The 9542-nt window shown below is 30.2% G+C and overlaps 1 pseudogene; it reads left to right on the forward strand.

Moving 5' to 3' along the window:
• The first annotated feature begins 5518 nt into the window (after window positions 1-5518).
• LOC110824596 (cation/H(+) antiporter 4 pseudogene) lies at window positions 5519-8085 on the forward strand (annotated as a pseudogene).
• The last annotated feature ends 1457 nt before the right edge of the window (window positions 8086-9542 follow it).

The raw sequence follows: 9542 nt of genomic DNA on the forward strand, positions 1-9542 counted from the left end.
ATACCAATTTTGAACTTATTCTATGCAGTTTAAATTGCTAAAAAAAGTCCAATATGGGTATGTTTTGGCATTTTTTCCAAATTAAATCTTTTCCATTTGCTTGATTCAATGTCTTGATGCATGATTGCTAAAATTAGGATATTATGAATGTAATATATGTTGAAGAAAATTAGAGGATGCAAAAAATTGTAGATGGAGTGTGGGAGAAAATTTTAAGGAATAAGAAAAGAAAGAGAATTTAGATGGAAAAAAAAACTTAGGCAAAAATTATGAATTAAAAAGACTAGAAGTAAATTAGGAATAAAATAAGTTAAATGTGGAAAATAAAATATATATAATATAATATGATATGTAAAAATATAATAATATACATAAATCATAAAACTAGATAATAGTAATAATACCAACAACAACAAATTCACAAACAAATTACCAAGAATGAAATAAAAGAAAACTAACATTAACAAATAAATAGATTTATAACCTAATCAAATTAAGAAAACTTAATTAGGAAGAGAAAAGGTGAGAAATGGGTAGAAATTTGAATGTGTAAAATAAAAGGAAAGAAAATACTAATATTAACTAGAATAGAAAGAAAAAGAAAACAATACAAAAACAGAAAGAAGCGAAAACTTAGAGATAATTCGTTTAAGATTGGTATAACTGAAATTCAGCGATGTGTTGAACCTTATCCTTAGGTGGATGAAATCCTTTTTAAACATGGTTGGGATGTGTGTTATGTTCTGCGTCACTTGGTGACGGACTATTGTGATCAATTTGCATGTTTTTTTTTATGTGTGTGCTTGCCCTTGTGATAATGTGAATATTGATACTACAATGTACTAGGTGGATAATAGATATAACTGTTTAATCTCAAATAAAAATTTAAAATTTTAATAATTATAAATAGATAATTGAGTTGAGGTAAAGCGAGAATCAAGGATACGCATTGAGGAGTTACAGATACATCAATTTAGCCATGAATTGCGAGAAATTCTGATTGTGATTTTGAGGGATAGATATGGCTTAAGGAACACTGAGTATAAAATTTAGCTTAGAGTGATTTTGTGGGGTAAAATGTCATCTAAGGGAATTTTAAGGGATAAAATGTAATCTAGGAAATTTTTAGGGATAAAATGTAATCTAGGGGGATTTTGAGGGATAAATGAAACCTATGGAGAATTTGGGGGATAAAATGAACTTAGGGAGATTTTGAGGGATAAAATTTGACCTAGGGGGATTTTAGGGGATAAATTGAATCTAGGGAGATTTTAAGGGATAAACTTAAACTTAGCGAGATCTAGAAGGATAGATAGAAGTTAGGGGGATAATGAGGGATAAATTAGAAATATTAAAATTTTATACATTTCATATTTTTCAAATAAAAATGAAAAGAAAATATTTATATATTTGATTGATTATTTGCCTGTATGTCAAATACTTAAGATGTAAATTATTTCTTATACTTACTGGGTGAATGAAAAATTCATTCCATTTAATTTTATCAAATTTTCAGATAAAGAGGATTTAGTTTTAGATCAGGAGGATCAAACCTCTTAACCAGATAAAAAAGGAACAAAATAAGCACCCGTGATGAAAATTTATATTTTGTAACCGAACGAGTATTTCTTTTATTTTGACTATATCTTACGAACCTCATGTATTATAAGTAGTATTATAATGTGGTTAAGAGGTAGATCTATAAATTTTTTACGTATTGCATTTTCATTGTGTAAATAGTGTTAAACGACTGTAACTCCTCCAAGGGAGAATAGGGGCATCACACCTTATTTGAATAAAATATAAAAATTTGCATAATTTAATACATCAAGACTCAATTATTTTTATATTATTTTTAAAAAAATTAAAAATATAAAAGTCTTTCTTAAATTTGAATAATACTACTCATTTTTGTAATTTAATTAATTTAATAAGACATCATTATTTGTCCTTTTGTTTTATTTTTTTGGACTTTCTGATAGATCAAATACATTTATTAAAAGAAAATTTTTTTACTTATTGTCTCATCGACCAAATAGAATTATAAAAAAAAAAAACTCAGAGAATAAATGTTACCTTACTATATGGAATTAGTCTACTAGGTGTTGGCAATGATCACTCTAATGATCAATCGTGACTCAATTGTTTTTTATGTCATGAAAATGATGAGGAATGCGAAGAAGAACAATGAGAAGAGTGAAGAAGCACCATTCTCTTATTCCTCATAAAAGTAGTAAGTTTTTTCTTAAAGATCACCGTTGTGAATTATTGGTAGAGCAAATAAAAACCTTTTTACAAATCTATTGTTTAGTATTATGTCAAAACTTGTTTTTCATTTTCTGCTAATAATGCCATTTATGTATACACACTTTTACATGATAGGAACTATGAAACATCATAGAAGTGTCTCAAATTTGATATAAAGACGCGAAATCAAGGAAGAAAAACAAGTAGAATAGGGAGACGAGTTGTGTGATGAAGAAAGGAGAAATAAAAGGAAGAGAAATAAGGGAAGGGGTATTGAAAAAGAAGTTCCTAATTAGTTCATTAATTACTTCAATAATTAATTTAACATGTAAATATGTATATAAAGTTAGAAAAAATCTTTTCTGAAACCAAATTTAGAATCTATGAAATAAAAATGTTACTATTTTTGGATCCATGAATTAAATATATTTTCATCACCCATCATTAAGCCTTGAGATTGAACCGTTTATTAATCCTAGCTTATTGACTGAAAAAGCATTTATCATAGTTTTGGTTAATGAAGCATAGTTATCTCATGTTAATTATTGTGATACTAATACTAGGCTGAGGTTGATAGGATGATGGTAGAAATAAGTACCTAAGGGATCATCAATGGTAGATTTGCCACTTCCTAAAGCTATATTGTATATTTAAAATACGAAAAAACTTTGAAAGAATACACTTTTAGTGAAGAAAGCAATCAATAGATAACATAAAATTTTAGAAACTTTAGTAGCAAGAAAATAAAAGACTGAAAGATTTCCAAAAATTCATTATAGTGCAACAATTGCACTCTGATACCATAAAACCATAATTGGGAAAGAAGAAACACTAGAAATGAGGGAGAAGAAGAAAACTCTTTTTATTATTCGAATAATGCAGAAATGATTAGAATATACAGTAGCTAGCTTTATATCCATGTTTATTCTAAAAGACTATATCTATTCAAAAAGCACCTTAAATAATGTGTTTTTGAGATTTTAAAATTGACCAAAATCACATAAAAAACTTTTAACTTGCTCACTTCAAATTAATTTTTCTATGACTTAGTTAGTATGTTTAACGAAAATTATGATATTAATTAAATTTCTCTATTTGAGAGTTTTTTTAGTAATATATACTTTATCTTATAAACATATTAAACACTCACAAAATATTTTTAATAAAGAGAATTATATTAAAAACCAAATGAAAAATAAAAGAAATTTTGGTTGATACGCAAGTGAATTTTGAGTTTTTTTACCTCTAAATCTCATATTCCCTCCTTATTTCCCAAAAAGTTTATATATAATTATTTTCTAAAGAAAAAGAACTGTTATACTAACTAGGTCTAGAAAGATCATTTAGGTAATATCCTCTTAATATGTTTATATTGTAATACTACTTTAAAATAAGAATTTATTAAACAAATTTTCCAGATTGTATCAGTGTTAGAGAGTATATACATTTAGATTATGGTACAAATCACATATTATTTCCATACCAGTTTAGGTATAGTGTAATAGAAGGTGGCTCATTTTCCACCTCCAGCCCATTGTGATTTGATCCACATGAATTTTTATTTTTATTTTAAAAAATTAAGAATTCTTTGGCTTAATGAGTAATGATAATTAATCATAATTTATTTACAATGTATACTGCAATAAAAAAAAAAGTTTAGAGAAATACATTATTAAAAGGAAAAAGAACAAGAAAAAAGAGACACAAGGTACTAACAATATTTAAAATGGTTCTAATTTAGCAAGATTATGATAATGTTAAGTTTATTAATAGTCATAACAAGTAAAAGAATATCATAAGGAGTTTAGTTGACAATTATCATCTAATTATCATGTAAAGTGAAGGCCTTTGCTGAGAATTATTAAAGGGGCATGTACTAACTGTAATTGAAGTCTCACATTGTTGTCATTGCATATTAGAAGTCCCAAACAAGTGTATTTCTCGTATAGAGGATTTAGAGTAAAATACTCAATATTTTCCTAAAATGCCAAGAAATATGGTCGGTGTGGAGCTTGTGTTTATCTTATGGAATTTCATGGGTTTGTTCTAGGGATATTCGTTATTTTTATTATGGCATCCGGCAATTCTTAAGGAAATTCCCAAAAAAAAAAAAAAAAGATAATAGCTATCTAGTTAATTTATTTTGTTAAAAATAAAAAGGTGTGTAGAAACAAATACTCAACTGTCGGAGAGGTAAAAAATTTAGTGTGAATCAAACTTAATATTGTGAGTCAAGTCTCTAATAAAAAAATAATAAAAATATTGTATTAATTTACTACCTATTTTCTTATTATAAATATGTGATGAGAGTAGAAATCTAACACAAGTACAATTTATAGATTAGATGATAATTCTACCTAATAAACTAAAGTTCGACATTGATGCATTAAAATAGGGGTAAAACAAGGTCGATTCTAATACTTAAGGCAATCGAGGGCATATATGTCAAAGTAACATGAAGCTCTTCATTGAGGGTGATTCAAATGCGAAAATTTGCTAGAGGTTTAAGTTTTGCCATTGGAGTGAGTTCATGATTATATTGTAACAAAGTGAGTTGTGCCTTTTGGTTTTCCTTTCATCAATATATTAAATGGTGGTGTTCTAGTATATTTGCAAAATTTATTTATTTATTTTTATTTTTTAAAAATATATATTGGTTATTTTATGAAAAGACTAAACTTGTTTACTTTTGTTTTTTTTTTTTTTTGTTTTTTGAGTTAATTTAGTTTATCTAAATACTGTTAAATATATCATATTAATTAAAACAATCTCTTCAACATATTCTAAACTCAATATTCACATAAATGTTTACACAATTAAAAGCAAATGAGTTAAGTTGCATAGTAATTAAAATTAGAGAACAAATTTGCAGGGAAAAAGAAATCGTGTTTTTGAGAAAGTTGGTTAAAATAAGAAATGGAGAGTATAAAATACAGCATCTTTTTACTTTTAATAGACATTTTGTGTGATAAAAAATTATTAACTAGTAATTAATTAAAAGAAAATTTAATAACAAAAAACGTATTGCAAATAACATTTTGTGCATGAGAGAAAAGAAACGAACAGCAGCACAACAGAAATAATGTTTAAGAGGACAGTATAAGTTGGTAACAGCTCCAGTTAAAATGAAGTTTCATTAACAAATTATCAGTATATATATATTGTGTGTATATATATAAGCTATAATAATTTTTGATTAGTTTTGGAGGTGTAAACTTATATATGAATTCATAATTCATTCATTATAGATATAATTTGAAGATCAATCAGAATGATTTCCATTATCCCGAACAAAGAATGCGTGGAGCTTCCAGCGAAGGTGAATTCGTTTGGACTATGGGCAAAGATGGAGAATTCTGAAAAGGCCAAGGACATTTGGCAGTATTCTTTGCCCATTTTAGAGATGTTTATGATCTTCATTTTCATTACATGGCAAGCCATTTATTACATTTGCAAGAGTGCCAGAATGTCTCGTTTCACCTCTCAGATTGCAGTACGTGAATATCTTTTCTTTTTCTTTTCAGAATTTTTATTTTTACAATATGATATAAATATGTGTTTATGAGTTTGAATAATTGATTGATTACCAGGGTGGTGTTTTGCTGAGTCTTGTATTTTTCCACAGCAACGAAAAGTTTCAAAACATATTCTTCCCCCAAGATTACAGGAAAAACGTAATTGGAACAATGGGATCATTTGGTTACACCATGTATTGGTTTCTAATGGGAGTGAAAATGGATTGGGGCATAATGTTTGGAACCAAAGGGAAGGCTGCAGTTCTTGGAATTTCATCTGTTCTAGGCCCCGTTATTGTCAGCCAGTTATCTTTTCCTTCTGAGTTCAACAAATTCTTCACCAGCCTTGACGAATCTGTCTTCATTCTTTTCATTCAATCCCTCTCAGCTTTCCCAGTCATTATTTCTCTCATCAACGATTTGGGGATGCAGAATTCGGAGCTGGGTCGACTCGGAATGTCTTCTGCCTTTGTCAGTGACATGGTTGGTCTGCAACTTTCACTCATCTTCAACTGCATCAAACTCGGTATTTCTAATGCCCAAAATGGATGGATTGACTTGGCAGCAATGGCTGCTTTCCTACTTTTCGCTGTCTTTATTTGGCGTCCCGCCATGTTTTGGATAATTGGAAGAACACCTGAAGGTAGACCTGTGAGGAAGATATATATATACGTCATTCTTGCTGCTGTGTTTGCTTCTGGAGTTTACTGGGCTATGTTTGAACAGTTTCTTCCCTTTGGTCCTTATATCCTGGGTTTGGCTCTTCCCGCTGGACCACCTCTGGGATCTGCTTTGATTGACAAGTTTGACTGCTTCATCAATGGTGTCTGGTTGCCTTTCTTTATCACTTCATCTTCCATGAATGTCGACATGAAATTAGCAAGAAATTTCCGTCGATTAAACTTGATCCTTGTGGCATTTGCAGCAAAGTTTTTTACGTGTTTGATGTCCTGCATAGCTTTCAGGATGCCCTGGAAGGATGCTGCTGCACTTTCACTTATTATGAACTACAAGGGCACTGTTGAGTTAGCCTCCTATGCTTTCACGCACGACTTGAATGTACGTAAATATATACATATATACACACATACACTCACACACACACACTCACACACACACACACACACACACACATCCTTTCTTAGCCTACTTTTAGTCTCTTGTATCATTAACTAATATTTCCGAATGGACTTCTTTACAGATTGTGAAGAAAGATTCTTTCACCACAATCATACTTTTCTTCATGGTAACATCTTACATTCTACCGATCTTGGTTCAATTCCTTTACGATCCATCAAGAAAATATGCAGGCTATCAGAAAAGAGACATGCTTCATTTAAAACCAAACTCGGAGCTAAGAATCCTTGCATGCATTCATAGACTCGACAATATAATCCCCATCATTAATCTCCTCGAAGCCTCATATCCAACAAAAGAAAGCCCGCTTGATGTAAACATTCTGCATCTTATCGAGCTGTCTGGTCAGGCTACTCCTCTCTTCATTTCTCATCAAATGCAGAGCAAATCAGTGGGTGCTCGCTCTTATTCTGAAAACGTAATAATCTCCTTCAACTCATTTCGATCAAATTACTGGGATTCAGTTAATGTGAATTTGTTTACATCAGTCTCCGCACCTGAACACATGTACGAGGATACTTGCATGCTTGCCCTTGACAAACTCACCTCACTTATTATCCTCCCATTTCATCGAACATGGTCACTCGATGGATCAGCTGTTATATCAGAGAGCAACACGATAAGAACCCTAAATTGCAGCGTCCTTGGAAGAGCACCTTGCTCAGTTGCCATTCTCGTTGACCGTAAACGATTAGGTCGCAGAAGCTTGGAGGAATCATCTTTCAGATCTTGTAAAATGTGTATGGTCTTCTTCGGAGGAAAAGATGATAGAGAAGCACTGGTATTAGCCAGACGCATGGCAAAAGACTCAAGAATCGAGATGACTGTCCTAAGATTCTGTTCATCCATGGAGGGAAGTGCTAACATCAATGATTGGAACAGTATGCTTGATTCCACAGAACTAAGAGATATGAGGCAAAATAAGATAGAAAGTAATAATATCAGGTACATGGAGGAGACTGTGAAAGATGGGATTGAGGTGGCTTCCATGCTTAGATCTTTGGTGGATGAGTTCGAATTCTTTATAGTTGGGAAAAGTGATGATATGAAAAGTTGCTTTAAACTAGGTCTTGAAGAATGGAGAGAGTTTCCAGAGCTGGGTGTCATTGGAGATCTGCTTGCTTCACCGGATCTTGATACTAAAGCGTCTGTTTTGGTGGTGCAACATCAGAAGCAAATGACATAGTACGTCAAACCCATTTCTTTAATTCTTGTTTTTGTTTTATTTAGCTAGGGAAAAGTTATGATATATGTAGAGAATTGGTTTTTGGGAGCAAATTAAACATACATGATTTTTGATCTTTTTAATATTATTTAATTTGCTTTCCTTTTTGTTTAACTTGCATATATTAGGACGGAAAATATTATTTAATTTACCGTGAATATATATATATATATATATACCACCATACCTATATACAACAAAAGTAACAAGGAAAATACACAGCTCATGTCCAGCAATGTTGGCATACTTGATCATCGACTTAATCATCCATTCATGACAAAATGTGAGCCTAGGAAAGACTAAAATCTTGATTTACACATGGTAAGATTGTAACCTAAGCTTCTTAACAAATCATCACCATGAAAAATATCATCTATCATCATACCTGCAGATTCACTATATAAAACTAACTTTCACAATTTGCGATACAAATAAAAAAGATTATATCTCCAAGAGAGTTGTATGAAATAGTTCTTGTATTTTGAATAATATTAATTTATATATTTAATTAAATATAATTATAAAAAAATTTAATCACACGGCAGAAAATAACAAGTACAAAAAAAAAAAAAAAGAAAACAAAATTTTTAAATGAAAAATCATCTAATATAGAAAAAAAAATCATAAGATAAATTTTGAATCAAATCTATTATCACGAAATTAATAAATATAAATAATTTCAAATTAATTTCAAATCTAAATTTTACGATCAAGAAACATCTAAATTTATTTTCCTAGTTAACCCAATATAAATCTCTCTATTTGGAGATAAATAGTAGAGAAATAATTTTTTAATATTCTTAAATTATAAATATTCGCTAATTTTTGATAATACCCAAAAAGCTAATTAAAAAATAAAAGAATCCTAATATTTTTTTCTTGGTTTGCACAAACCCAGAATTAATTTTCCTACTACTGAAGCTCTCTTATTATTATCTTTTTTTTTTCATGTCATGTGTTGTTGGTTGTGTATCTCATAATACCAACCCTCTTCATTTTATTTTATTTTTTCAAATTTTCTACTCATTTTACATTCACAATCCTATAGGAAAACACACATACCAAATCCCAAAAAGAAAACTACTCCTGTACACACGTACACTTTCACACATGTATATGTATACATGTTTCCTATTGTGTTTAATGTGGATTAGACCCACTTAACACACTCCTCCGTCTCCAGTCCATGTGGAGAATGTATGCTCCTCACGAATCACTTGGAGCTTAGTCCTTTTGCATTGGTATGTTATTAGTGCTCGTCTCAAGTTACAATCTTTATCACCACATCAGCTGGATTTTTATATGTACCGCTTGAAATCCAGAGTTGGGCACATTACTATAACCCACATTGATGAAAAAATGCTGTAAAATATGCGAACATCAAAGAAATCTTAAGCCTAACTAAAACAATCTTGAAA

Source organism: Carica papaya, chromosome 2, assembly GCF_054855325.1.
Source record: "Carica papaya isolate Zhongbai chromosome 2, ASM5485532v1, whole genome shotgun sequence".
NCBI classification, from domain to species: Eukaryota; Viridiplantae; Streptophyta; class Magnoliopsida; order Brassicales; family Caricaceae; genus Carica; species Carica papaya.